Raw genomic sequence first — 14,544 nt, 5'->3', positions numbered from 1 at the left:
GGACTCCTTGTGAAACTGTGGCAGATGCGTTCGACGTCTGTGTCAGACACTCAGAGACGGCCTGCGGTTTGCCTCTACATTAACAACCTCTCTCTCACAATTGTTCATGCCATCGTCTAATGCTCTGTGCTGTAGGAAGAGCCATACCATACCTAGTACGAAAGTCACGCTGAACAGTTATTACTGACCTGCACTGCACAGAACGTAGAACACAAAACGCTTTCTGTTGTTCCGACATAATTTTTACTAGAACTGAAGTGGGCGCACACTTGGAACCACGTAAAACCCTAGAGTTTGCTCTTTCCGACTGTACGTTGTTCGCGCACATATCTGAAATAACATAATAGTTACGATTTTTTTCAAATCGGATGATTCTTTTTAGATACACCCTGTATTTTTAGTCTACAGTTGGAGGTCATCCGCATTAAACAGTTAATCCCAACTGTCTTTTCATTGTTCACATTTCACATTGCTGTTGTGGGACAGAGAGATCTGTGCATAGAACTCTGCACAAAAGCGATTGAATCAGAAAACCTTCCACGTTCTGGTTACATTTGTCAAGTGTAAACAGGAGCAGAACAGTGGTGGAACAGACGAAACTGCAAGCAGAAAGGTTGGTAGGATTAGCTGCCTGATGTTAAGGTATGACATTTAGAGGCACTAGGGCACTACCTCCACCACAAACAAGGACAAAATTTTACTCCCCGCCAACGAGTCGTTGCATTGTACGTAAGCACGATTAATATGGAATATGTGTGCTGCACTATGTTCGTCAGCTGTCTCTCAACTTACCGTTCATACCGTATGCGTACATGTTACTAGCCTTGACGAAGAGCGTCAGATAGCATCAGTGGCCAGCACACGTCTTGATGCAGTGCATTCTGTTTCCAATTTGGCGATACGCATCTTCCATAGACTATAAGTATCGTGACATATATATGTGAACTAAACATATTGCTCGAATCAGAAAGCCTTCCATTACACATGCAAGGTGGAGAATGGTAGTTTTCATTATGCTTTTTTGATAGCGCTGCATCATACAAATACATGTGCAGTATATGTGCAGAATTAACTAGCGTTTCAGGTTTGATTGTTGTTTGAACGTACACAGGGTGGTCCTTTGATCGTGACTGGGCCAAATATCTCAATGCATGTGCGAACATTACGGAAGGCGAACTACTCGCTGTTGAGAGGAATGTCGTTACACGTATTGCCAAATGGATTGAGGTTGACGGACATCATTCTGAGCATTAATGTGGTATTTACAGGTCATCACGCTGTAACAGCGTGCGTTCTCAGAAATGATAAGTTCACAAAGGTACATGTATCACATTGGAACAACCGAAATAAAATGTTCAAACGTAACTACGTTCTGTATTTTAATTTAAAAAAACCTACCTGTTTCCAACTGTTCGTATAAAATTGTAAGCCATATGTTTGAGACTATTACAGAGCCGTCTATCATAAAAAACGGCTCTGAGCACTATGGGACTTAACATCTGAGGTCATCAGTCCCCTAGAACTTAGAACTACTTAAACCTAACTAACCTAAGGACATCACACACATCCATACCCGAGGCAGGCTTCGAACCTGCGACCGTAGCGGTCACGTGGTTCCAGACTGAAGCGCCTAGAACCGCTTGGCCACACCGGCCGACACCGTCTATCACAAAGCGAAAAAGGTGGTGCATCAAAAACATTCATATTTCTTTACATACTACACGAATATGTAATAAAAAATGGGGGTTCCTATTTAGATAAACGCAGTTGATATCCGTTTGACCTATGGCAGCGCCATCTAGCGGGCCAATCATAGCGCCATCTGGTTTCCCCCTTCAAGCTAGTCGAGTTTCGTTCTTTGTAGTTTTTTCCTTTGATGCTTATTTCGTGAGATATTTGGCCCGGTCACTATCAATGGACCACCCTGTATACAAGGATTATAATTATAGCTACATTTTCAAACTACTGTAGGAATAAACACCACTGGTCAGAATGACGTCAAATTGCAAAGGAATATTATCGGAAGAGGGAGAAAATGTATGGTAGAAGGAGAATAAATAGTTACAAAATGTAGCAATAGATGGAGTTGTAAGCATCACAATTTAATCGTGGTCGACTACAAATGACAAGGTGTACGTTTGACGTTAAACAAACTGTCCTACTCAGTGTGCATTGGTGCGCAGGTGTGATACTGTTTGTTACGGAAACCCATCAACCATGGCAAGGCCAAATCACATTGGATGGGAAAAATCGGATTTTTATTGTCGTGATGACAAAAACCGCATAAAAAGCATCAATCAAAATCAAATCGGGTTATTAATTTCCGTGTGACTGGCGCAAAACATGTTCAGTATGATGTCAACCATTTTCTGCAGCAAGTTGAAATCGAGAAACAGCTTGTTCCACAACAGATCGAGGTGTTTCCGTGGTCACGTTCAGAATGTGTTGCGCAATGCGTGCCTTCAGTGGAGCTAAGTTTGCAGTCGAGACACTGAACACATCTTTCGGATAGCCCCACTGCCAAAAGTCACACGAATTAAGATCAGGTGATCGGGACGGCCAGGCTGTAGGGAAATGGCGGCTGATAATTCTAGGGTTTCCGAAATGGTGCTTCAGCAACTGCTTAACTGGATTTGCAATGTGCGGAGGTGCGCCATCTTGTATAAAAATCCCATCCATACATCCACGCTGTTGGAGACTGGAATGACGTGGTTGCGGAAAAGACACTCATAGCGCTCACCAGTGACGGTACAGGTAACAGGACCGGAAGCCTGTCCCTTCGAAAAAATATGGGCCTCTGATAAATGATGCCGCAAACCCGTACCATACAGTGACCTTTTAAGGATTAAGTGGTACTAGTTAATTTGCTTGTGGATTTTCTGTTGCCCATATTCGACGATTCTGTGTATTGATATATCCTGTCAGATGGAAGTGGGCTTCGTCTGACCACAAAACCTTCCACGACCAATTATTGTCCACTTCCATGCGAGGAAGAAATTCTAAAGCAAAAGTCTCTCTTGTGGCAGTTCAACATGAAGCAACTAGTGCACATGGGTAATTTTGAATGGATAGCAAAGAAGGATGTTTGGTAGGATTTTACGCACCGTGCTCATGGGTATATCCAATGTTCGGGCAATTTTCCGAGCACTACACGTTTGCACACCGTCACTCGTCTCCTCCTGAATTGTTGTGACCATTGCTTCCACTGACGTCGAATCAATTCGTTTCCTCCCTCTACCAGCTCTCACACGAAAAGAATCCTTCTTTGTGAATTTCTGAAACATTTTCTCCAGACCCACGGCAGTCATCGGACCAACGCCTTTTTTCAAACCCTTCAGTGTCCGGAACTTCTGCAGAACGACGTGTTTACAGTCATCATTTTTGTAATACAGTTTTGCAAGCAGAGCGCGATCCTGCGTTGAGACAGCCATGACAAACGTCGCAGGCGCAAAATGAGGAAAAGCCGTGTACCTGGAGTGTTTATACCAACTTCAATGGGTCGTGTGCATAACAGGTGTTTTCATTTACGTATTCTGACATATATACCTTCATCTATTAATCAATTTTCACCTTTTTTGTTCTTCTACCGTAGGTTTGCCCCCTTCTTCGATAATATTCCGTTGTAATCTGACGTCATTCTTACCAGTGGTGTTATTTCTACAGCGCTGGTAAGTACTTTAGGTGGTACTCTAAACGGATAATGAAGAACGTCATTACCCCTCCCCCCCCCCCCCGCCCCGAAATACCAAAATAACACAAGAACTGAATGCATCTGTGTGTCAGCACCACGTTTTAAAGCATACCTACAAATTAACATAGAGACATTGTAAAGGCTCAGGATACCACACTGGCGACCAAGGAGTGCATTTTCGTGAGGCACTGTGCACGCCTCCTTTCCGCCCCTCCCCTCCCCCATGCACACACCGCTCTAGCTTCCGGTGCATTCTATTTTCGGTTTCTGGAATGCGAATTACAGCGCTATTTTGTGCCACTCAGCACCCTTGTAGCACCAGAACGAACATCTGCCCATGTTGAATTCGGAGGCACATAAACAGTCACACTTTTCTAGGCTCTATTTGGAAGTTGAACAGGAAACTGAAGTACTTTAAAATAAAGACTTCATGATTTGTATGTGGGCATACACACAGTCCTTTACTACATGTGCCAAAAGATGGGCTGTATTAAATGTATATGCTGTATAATTATAGAATGGAGCGAACAAGACGAGCAACTGTCGGTAATCCTTTTTTTAATGTAAAAGATGCGAAAAATGAAATATCCATAAGAAGCTACCACGAAAGAGCTGGTATTGTACACCCAGGCAGATGTAGATGCTAACAGCTACCAGATTTGTAGGAAGCATTGGGGGTAATTAGAGCCATAACAGAAATAGTTTACAGGATAAAAAGGTTCGTGTTGGAATTCGAGAACATGCCTTCTTTATACTTGTCAAATCATTGGCTGGAGAATGAAATACACGATTCAGATGCAGATTTAAATTATAAGTCAAAAGTTAAACTGGATGTTATTATAAGTACACTAAACGAACAAAGCAAGTGTTGCTTTATGTTTCTTTCGCAAAGTTTCTGCGACACACAATTAGCTAACGGATACTGACTGCTTCTGGTATCTACATCTTTACTAGAAAGACAGTCAGGTTTCTGTAGATGTATAGCTTTTCTCTGCATTCTCATTATTCCCATAATGTATACGATAACTCTTATTAGATTTTATTCTTATTTTTAATACTAGCAATACTTGCTGGGCGTAGTAACCACAAATATCCGTACGTCGGAGTGTTATCCTTAAATGTTTCAATCGAGACTGGACATTTTACTGCATTAAGGATCATATCAAATACCATCTGTTTATCAAACTTAGATGTTGTACACCTAGCAACACAACAACCGTTTTCAGAGTACAAAACCAGTGGCATTTCTGGCAAAAAATTATCTTCGGTACTGATTACAGAGCCACAGACACTGAACCGTCAGTTGCCAAGAGTAGAGTCAAATAATCCAAAAATTATTGTTGAGGCGACACTAAACGCTGAGGTTGCATAGTCACCTGCTTTCACACAAAAACAGCCCTCGTCAAATAACAAAGGCTGTATTTGTCAGTAATTATTTTCACAATGGCTGCAACAACTCAGGACAAGGGACGTTTCTGCCATATCTGAATACAAGAAATTGTGAGCCTCAGGGATGGCTACAAGACCGTGCGGAAATCGCAAACATGAAAAATAAAATGAAACTCATGTGGGAATTTTTGCTATGATGTCTTCAATTACATCTTACTACCGATATAGAGCAATTGCAATTTGTTGAGGGCATCATCAGATGTGGTAGAGTTCACTGCTTCAGTAGACATGAGTGGTGGGGTACTGTGAGTTCTACCATGATCAGAAACGTCCGGACGCTCCTGCCGTCAGCTTTCCTGGAACTGATGCTATCAGCATCATATTTCCTGGAACCACTGACGTCAACATCCGGTACTCGGATAATGACAAAGTTCCGGGAATTCCCTCCCTCTCCTCCATGACGCCAATAGCATTAAGCATTTAGTGAACACACGGAGGGGTCTCAGGGCACCAATGGCGTGCAAGTTCGGCCCTCTTCCCATCGAGCGATTTTAATTTTAATTTTTATTTTGTGTAATGACTGTCATTTACCGTCCAGTCTGACGTACCGCCAGCAGCAGCAGCGATAAGCTGGGAACGGGAATACTATTAGTAAGTAGATTTCAATTTTATGTTATAATTTGATTATTGTTAGGAAAACCCAACGATATTGCGAGCACATGTTGTAATTTACACTCGCGTATTTATGCCACCATAAAATCTTGCGCTCAGGTATACACCACAGTTACGCCATACATTTAATGCACATCTGTCGTACATATACCATCATGAATATTTCAGTGATAAAAGATAATGATGTAATAACGTAGGCTGCATAACGTTAGTCGAGTGGCTCCAAACCGAAAATTGGTAAAAAATAGATAGTATACGTCAAAATACAAATGTCCCAGCCAAAACCAAAATAATTCGGCACTTTATGCGTCTGTATGTATACTTGTCTATTGTGTAAGTGCAAAAAAAGTACGTGCTATGTAAATAATTATCTTCATGATGTTGCATTCAGGACTTCATTCAAAACAGCCCCCGAGGAACACCTAGTTGCAAAGTCACAAAACAGCCTGTACCAAAAAGTATCTGAATAACTTATCAGCCACATGCTCTTGTGCTCAGCGAATAGCTGTAGCGCTCACAGCTGTTAGATTATTGCCTTGCGATTCTAGGTCTGTGCTCTGCGATGAGAGGATCTGGGTGCGGGTATTGAGATAGAAACCGTTGGTACAAGCAAACAAATCTTGCATTTCCTTTTAAGCACGTCTACTTTAAAATATTCGACTGATTTCTCATTTTTGCAAGTTTCTGCCTGTACCTACACGCATGCAATTCTACCGAGTTGGTGATTTCTAAATGTATTGACTATCATACGACTTTCCAAGATCGTGAAGTACGAAATTACTTACATAGGACAAGCAGCACCACTGAAATAACATCGTTCGAGGTAAAAAGGAATATGTTTCACGTGCTTTAATGTAGACTTCTGTGTAGCATTTGTTGGAGTAGGTGTAGTGTACTAAAGCTGTATGCAGACATGACACAATTGATCAAAATAATCATAAAGTAGTGGAGGTGCACTGAAAACTTCGTCTGACAGCATTCTAAAACACACGTTTAAGTAATATCGCAGGGTCAAATACGTGCCTACCAATAATTTTTTTTCTCTCCTGGGGTTTTAATTTGGAATATATATTTATTTTATATTTTTACTTTGCTCGTCCACATCTAAATCTATATACACATTATATTCCACAAGCCACCGTACGGTGCGTGGCGAAGGGTACCATGTACCACAAATAGTCATTTCCTTTCCTGTTCCACTCGCAGATAGAGCAACGGAAGACGACTGTCTATTTGCCTCCGTACAAGCAGAAATTTGTCGTATTTTCGTGGCCCCTATGCGAAATGTATATTACCGGTAGTAGGATCGTTCAGTAGTCAGCTTCAAATACCAATTATCTAAACTTTCTCAGTAGTGTCCTTCGAAACGAATATCTTCTTCCCTCCAGGGATTCCCACGTAAGCTCCCGAAGTATAACCGTGACACTTGCATGCTGATAGAACCTACCAGTAACAAATCTAGCACTTCGCCACTGAATCGCTTGAATGTCTTCTTTCAATCCGACCTGGTGCGGATCCAAAACACTAGAGCACCACTCAAGAATAGCGTCCTATGTGCCGTCTCCTTTACAGATGAACTACTCTTTCCTCAAATTCTCCCAATAAACCGAAGTCAACCATTCGCCTTCCATACCACAATCCTTGCATACTGGTTCCATTTCAAATCGCTTGGCAACGTTACGCTCAGTTATATAAACAACGTAATTTTGTCAAGGAGAACACTACTAATGCTGTATCCGAACATTACAGGTTTGTTTTTCCTCCTCTGCACAACTGGAGGTCATACACGTTAAGAGTCAGTCCCAACCCTCTTATCATTATTTACAATCACATCGTTGTTATGGGACGGTGAGACCTTTGTGTACAGCGTTGAGTAAAACTGATTGTATGGGAAGCCTTCCACGTTCTTATTATGCCACACTTGTTAAGTATAACCAACTTTACCCACATGGGTAAAGAAAGAAAAACGTTGGAATGGTGTGTTCCCTGCACCAAAATATGCATTAGCACCACTTCTTAAAGCGTGCCTATAAATGTTGGATGGGGTTTGTTGAGATGGCGTGAGCTCTGGTGCGGTCCTAGTCGTGGCTACGCACTTGCTACGGACATGAGTAGCGAATGGGTGGAGCACGCCTGTATTGCCGTAGTGTTTTGAAGCGCGTCGCGGCGAGAAAGTTCGCTGACGAGGGACATAGTGGGCGGAAACTTCTCCTAGAGGTTTGGGTAACAAGAAAAAACAGCGTTTTTGTATAATAGATATACCTATATCCAGTAATTTGACTGCAAACACGGAAAGAAATACAAGAGCTGCAGATCCTAAAGATGCATATTTCTATTCACCCTTTGAGAGGAGCCATAGCTGTTGTGATACGACAGCGTGAGGGTGACTTCTGACCTAGATCGTGAATATCCTGGGGATCTGGCTTGATTTATCGGCTTGTTGTGGAGACTTGCCTTGTTCAATGGCGGGTTTGATAGATTTCCTTAGGAAATAATTCTTTTGGGGAAACCAGCTAGGCCTATCGCAGTCTCGTTGTCTACCATCGTGAGATTTTGTTAAATATGAAATGGAAGGACGAGAGCCCGGGAACGAGTTGGGTGTAGTTACCCTAGCTGTGATAAAATCTGTCCTCGCACTTGAGGAGTACTTAATGTGTGCAGAGCATGGATCAGTTTGGTGACAGATTGCCACAGTGGTTAAATTGTGCAAAATATTAGTCAGAGCCGTCGATACATGTAGATGATTATTCTCAGTAGGTTCCTTAATCAGCACGCTAGTCGGTATAGTCCAAGTAGGTAAATTTTGTTCGTTTTTGGAAATCTGAAAGGGTTCCTTTCAAACTGTGCTAGTTCATTTTTTCTGAGCTTGTGTTTATATTTCCTTGATGTGTTCCAGGTAGCTTAATAATTGTTCTTGTAAACACTTGAGCTTGTACTGATGACTTAGGAGCATTATGTATGCCATGGCTTGATTGCCTTTACTCGCCGCTACGTGTAATTATTCCGTTATCTGATGCCTATAGCCGGCCGCGGTGGTCTAGCGGTTCTGGCGCTGCAGTCCGGAACCGCGGGACTGCTACGGTCGCAGGTTCGAATCCTGCCTCGGGCATGGGTGTGTGTGATGTCCTTAGGTTAGTTAGGTTTAAGTAGTTCTAAGTTCTAGGGGACTTATGACCTGAGATGTTGAGTCCCATAGTGCTCAGAGCCATTTTTTTTTATGCCTATAGCTAATCCCGGTGGTTCTGGGCGTGACGTCTAAGTCTGTTATTACTGTAATTCTAGAGACAACGAGCAACCTTACTGATGTGTAAAATATAATTACTTAAGTAGTGCAAAATGTAATTCATTTAACAGAATACTGTGTACGGTTTCAATTGTATTTTAACTTTTTAACTGCCTCGTAATTTTACTTTGGTCACTAGTAAATTTTGTCGCTGTACGAACACGTTTGCTTGCCGCTACAGTAATTCTCTGGAGTTTAAAGTTAATTGAGAGTTTCACGGTTTACATGGGAAGTAGCGTTCGGGTTTTCTTCTCTAATGCTTATTTGTAATACAGGTGTTTTAATGTATTATGTGTTTTTTAGCTAATCTGGCTCCTCGCCAGTCCACCACCTAGGCCCTGGTTTTCGAACCATTTGTTTCAAACCTACACACTATGTAAAATCTTTGTACGCTTGCTGGTAGCCTTTGCGAGTTGCTTATTCCTGAAATTTCCAATACACTTTATTTGCATGTACATGCTCGATTCCTCCGTTTTATATTTTGTGAGGACATCGATTCAACCGACTCCTCTCGTTACCGACTCCTCTAGTTACTATGTTTCAATATACGAAGACCCATGCACTGATCTATTTCGTCGTCACGTACGTTTATGACAGCATGTTCATCCATTAGCTTCATTACCGTTCTTATTATAATGCACGCCCTTAGTTGTAGTCCATGTATTAAGAAGCACAATTATTACCTTGTAATAAATATCTCATAGTTTAAACAACGTTAAAATATTGTATATAATAAGAGCAAACGCATTATATTTGCAGACTAATATTTGCTAAATTGGTCTCAGTGTCTTTGCTGATTCCCTTGTTCCTCTATAAGCTATTGAAAAGATTTTGTCCAGGGTCGTTTAAATGACAAATCACTGGAAAGTTATGTTGTGTTTAACCATTTCCTTCTTTTATTTGCATGTTCTTGAAACATTATTATCACACATTTGAAACTTCAAACATACATTGTGCACTTTGCTTCAGCCGTACAAAGAACATAATCGATCAGAGGACAATAAGTATCAAACTCAACATGTGCTAAACCCACTTCCTCGCCATCTTAACACTATATAAGCAACTCTGGCGCACGTTGCGCCAAAAGTTTGTACATGCATTACGAACCCCAGTCCAAATTAGTATTAACATGTCTGTGTGAATTCAAAGTGTTTTTCAGATTTAATGTATATTTTGTTTTCTGAAAATAACGATATAAGTGAAGACTTATAGAGTCATTGCTTAATAACAACAGTTGCAGATTTTTGAGAATACGAAAAATAGTAGCTTCCCGTTATTTTATAGAATCGATTACATTGTCGATAGTAAAATTAGAAAAAATATAAATGAAAACATGATGATGATGAGTGCAGCGGTCTTCTGCAATTAAGAGACACAACGTAAGGTACCTTTGTCATTTGTTGTTCGGACGTCGAGTGAGTTTAGTGTGGTAGTACAGATCAGCTGCCTCACAATACTGATTGTACAAAGCTATCAGCTATGCTTAAAATTTTGCATTTCACAGTAGCTGTTGTTGAATGAAACCAGGCATTATCTCTGGTTTCCTTATCTTACAGATGGGTAACAAATGGACTACAAAAGATGTATAAAAGACAAAACAGGCTTTTGCTGCAGGCTTCTTGGCTACAGGGGCTGCAGAGAAATCTGAACTATATGCTAATACACTGCAGGACAGATTGTTATGTGACAGATTTTCCCCAAAACCGTCATACAATATCTTTCATAATGTTATATGCACATCCTCATGGTCAATGTAGTTGACCTCTTATGCTGCACCATAACAGTAAACAATAAGTGCTACCAGAGGCTGCCCAGGCTAATGGCGATTTTCTTCCTTTGTTTTTATTACAGTGAGGATCTTTTTATTTTTCTGCAGATTCGGAAGCTTTCGCAATGGTTGGATCGAGATAACTCACTTAAAGGAACCAGTAAGGGTTATAAACATGTTCAGAGCTGAGGGCTGAATTTCAGCAAAGGTATTGTGTGCTGGATTAGTTCTGGACCATCTCAGCAGCGGGTGTTCCAATCACCATCAATATCTGTAATAAAAGTCCATTATACATCGCCTATAAGAATCCTTTTGGAAATATAATATGTGGATCTAGGTGCATAAGCCAGGCCGCGAGTGGTGCGGAACCCATTGTTACTCTCCAGCTGCACCCCCAGGACGTAGGTTAAAATAGTTGCATTGAGTTTTCCAATTCGTTCATGATTTTTATTTCCAAAGATCACGCGCTGTATCTTGTGTACCTATGTTGAAGCTTTTCAGTTCATGAGCTTAAGAATTCTGTCTTGGAGTGGGAGAGATTCTCTGTTCTCTTCCCCATGCCAAGGAAACGTTGGTTGATAATAACAAAATCCTTAGGAGCAGGAGTTTGTTTATCGTATTTACGAAATTATTATTGGATGGAGCTCACAAGGTTTGCTGAAAATGACTGCTGAGGTTCCTACTCTGGCAAAAACAGACCAGTTTCAGAGCAGTGATATTGAGGACACTGGCCGCTGGGAGACGGAAGAGTAAAGAGTTACAGCTAGACTAGCAATGAGACTAACCTTTTTGTCATACAGAAGGATGTCTCCACTTAAGTACTGAGTACAGAGCGAAAGCTGCACTCAAAAGTCCCAGCCATTACTGCCGCCGCTTTCCATCACGGTGTACGGTAGTGGTAAGAATGAGCCGGCGCTGCAATCGTCGAATCGTTAGTCACGGGATGTTAGTCAACTTCCTACAGGGGCTTACTGCATGGTTTTAACGTTCACAGCTAGCTAGATGTTTCCATTATGCACTTTGGTGACTTAAGTGGTGTTTGTACGTATTTTGCCGGGCTATTTCATTAAGTACTAACCATTCTTGCAGTCAGTGGCCACATCCGCTAGTTGTTCTAATGAAATGGATTTATTGTGCTCACCCAATTGTGCCAAGGTTAGAGCTGACAAATATAATCCATTGTCCACTAATTAAATGTTCATTGGGCTATCCCAGTAGGTTATATACACTAAAGCGCGAAAGAAACTGGTATAGTCATACGTATTCAAATACAGAGATACGTAAACAGGCAGAATACGGTTCTGAGGTCGTCAACGCCTATGTACCAGGTAGAGAACAAGTGTCTGGCGCGTTTGTTAGATCAGTTATTGCTGCTAAAATCGCAGGTTATTATGAATTAAGTGGGTTTCAACGAGGTGTTACAGTCGGCGCGCAAGCGATGGGACACAGCATCTACGAGGTAGCCATGAAGTGGGGATTTTTCCGTACGACCATTTCACGAGTGTATCGTATCAGGAAACCGGTAAAACATCAAATCTCCGACATTTCTGAGGCCGGAAAATGATCCTGCAAGAACAGCTCCAACGATGATTGAAGCGAATCGTTCAACGTGACAGAAGTGCCACCCTTCCGCAAATTGCTGCAGGGCAACGTGTGCCAGCGTACGAACCATTCAACGAAACGTCATCGATATGGGCTTTCGGAGCCGAAGGCGCACTCATGTAATCTTGACGACTGCAGCACACAAAGCTTTACGGCTCTCCTGGGCCATTCAACACCGACATTGAACTGTTGATGAGTGGAAACACGTTGCCTGGTCGGACGAGTCTGATTTCAGATTGTAACTAGCACATATACGTACGTGTATGGGTACGGAGACAACCTCATGAATCCATGGACGCTGCATGTCACCAGGGAACTGTCCAAGCTGGTGGAGGCTATTTAATTGTGTGGGGCGTGTGCAGTTGGATTGATGTGTGACCTCTGATACGTCTAGATACCACTCTGAACAGGTGGCACGTACGTCTGACCGCCTACACACATTCACGTCTATTGCGCATCCCGACGGACTTGTGCAGTTCCAGCAGGACAATGCGACCCCCCCCCCACCCTCCACACACACACACACACACACACACACATGTCCAGAATTGCTACATAGTGGCTCCTGGAATACTCTTCTGAGTTTAAACACTTCCTTTAGCCACCAAACTCCTCAGATATGACCATTATTGAGCTGTTGAGAAGAGATCTTCATCCCATCGTACTTTTACTGATTTATGGCCAGCCCTGCTGGATTTATGGTGTCAACTCCCTCCAGCACTACTTCAGACATTAGTCGAGCCATGCCACGCCGTGTTGGGGTACTTCTGCGCGTTCGCGGGGGCGCTACATGAGATTACGCAAGTGTACCAGTTTCTTTCGCTCTTCGCTGTATATTTTGATGCCTTACAATAGTAAAACTGATTCTTACTAAGACCATGCTGTACCAGGCAAAGGATCTCGCTGTGTACTGGGTCGTTGGCTATGTGATGCATGATGAGCTTGCCACAGCTTCCTCGAGGCAGCATCTAGGTTGAAACATACCTCAGATAGGCGTGGGAAGACAGGTCTCGTCTAGAAGCAAACGTGAGAGCAGATGCGCATTAACTTTCTCAGACGTTGACCGGAACTGAACGTTATAGTTGTAGCTATAAAAAACAGGTTCAACGTAGAAGGCGGCACGCTGTTTGCGTTCAAATACCAGCTGATTTCTTGAAAAGAGACGCAGATGCTTGAGAGTGGTGAAAAGGCTAAACTAGCGGGCACGGACGTAATCGTGGAGATTTCTGAAAGCAAAAATAATGGGCAGACCTTGTTTTTGAATTCGGTTATATTCTTCGGGCCACAGATTACGTGTTGGATTCAGAGGAAGAGGGACGTTTAACTGCATCGATGACACAGGGCTAAGACCACAACTGCAGTGGAAGAGACTGAATGCGGTGTTGGTGACATTGTGTAAGACCACCAGTTGTCTTGGAAGAGACTGAATGGGGTGTTGTTGCCATCGGTGGTGCGGGGCGAGGGGGATGGGGCGGAGGAACTCTGCATCCAGCTGAAAGTGCACTAAGCATCTCTAATATCGATCTTAGGAAACACTGTAGAGCGAGTCAGAATTTCTACCACCGTAGGAATAGGATACGCATCGACAACTGACATTGATGGCAGACTTGAAGTCGCTGCGTATGAGAAAAACCGCACTGGGATTTTCAGTGACGATTGTGAGAGAGACCAACCACTTGTCAGAAACTGGACAGAGAATGCCTTCCTTCTGGAACCGCTGGAGCTTTTGTCGCAGCTTGTCAAGGAATGCAAAAGGAACTTCCTTGTCTTATAGAATTTTAGAGCTGTGGGTGGGTGGAGGTCCTCATTGTCATGTATCAGTGATGCTGGACCAAAGAAACCCGAAATAAAATCTGACAGGAGAGCCTTTAAATTAATCTCCAGTGAGTTGATAGCAGGTTTTGAATTAAGGACGTCGAGGCACGGCGCATGGACCTGATTTATGAGTAAGAGCATATTATTTTAAACTGAGGGTAGATGCAGCGAAACTTGCACATCAGAAAGAATAAACTGCACGGTACACTGCAAATGAGATTAAAGAGTGTAAATAAATAGTAACTTAGCTGACAAGTACTGACTGTCGCCTGAAGTTTATGATGGCTGTCGAAAATACTAAATTGAAGGACTAGGAGATACTGC

This window comes from Schistocerca nitens, chromosome 6 (assembly GCF_023898315.1).
Source record: "Schistocerca nitens isolate TAMUIC-IGC-003100 chromosome 6, iqSchNite1.1, whole genome shotgun sequence".
In the NCBI taxonomy this organism is placed as follows: Eukaryota; Metazoa; Arthropoda; class Insecta; order Orthoptera; family Acrididae; genus Schistocerca; species Schistocerca nitens.
Note: the sequence above shows the minus strand (reverse complement) of the source record.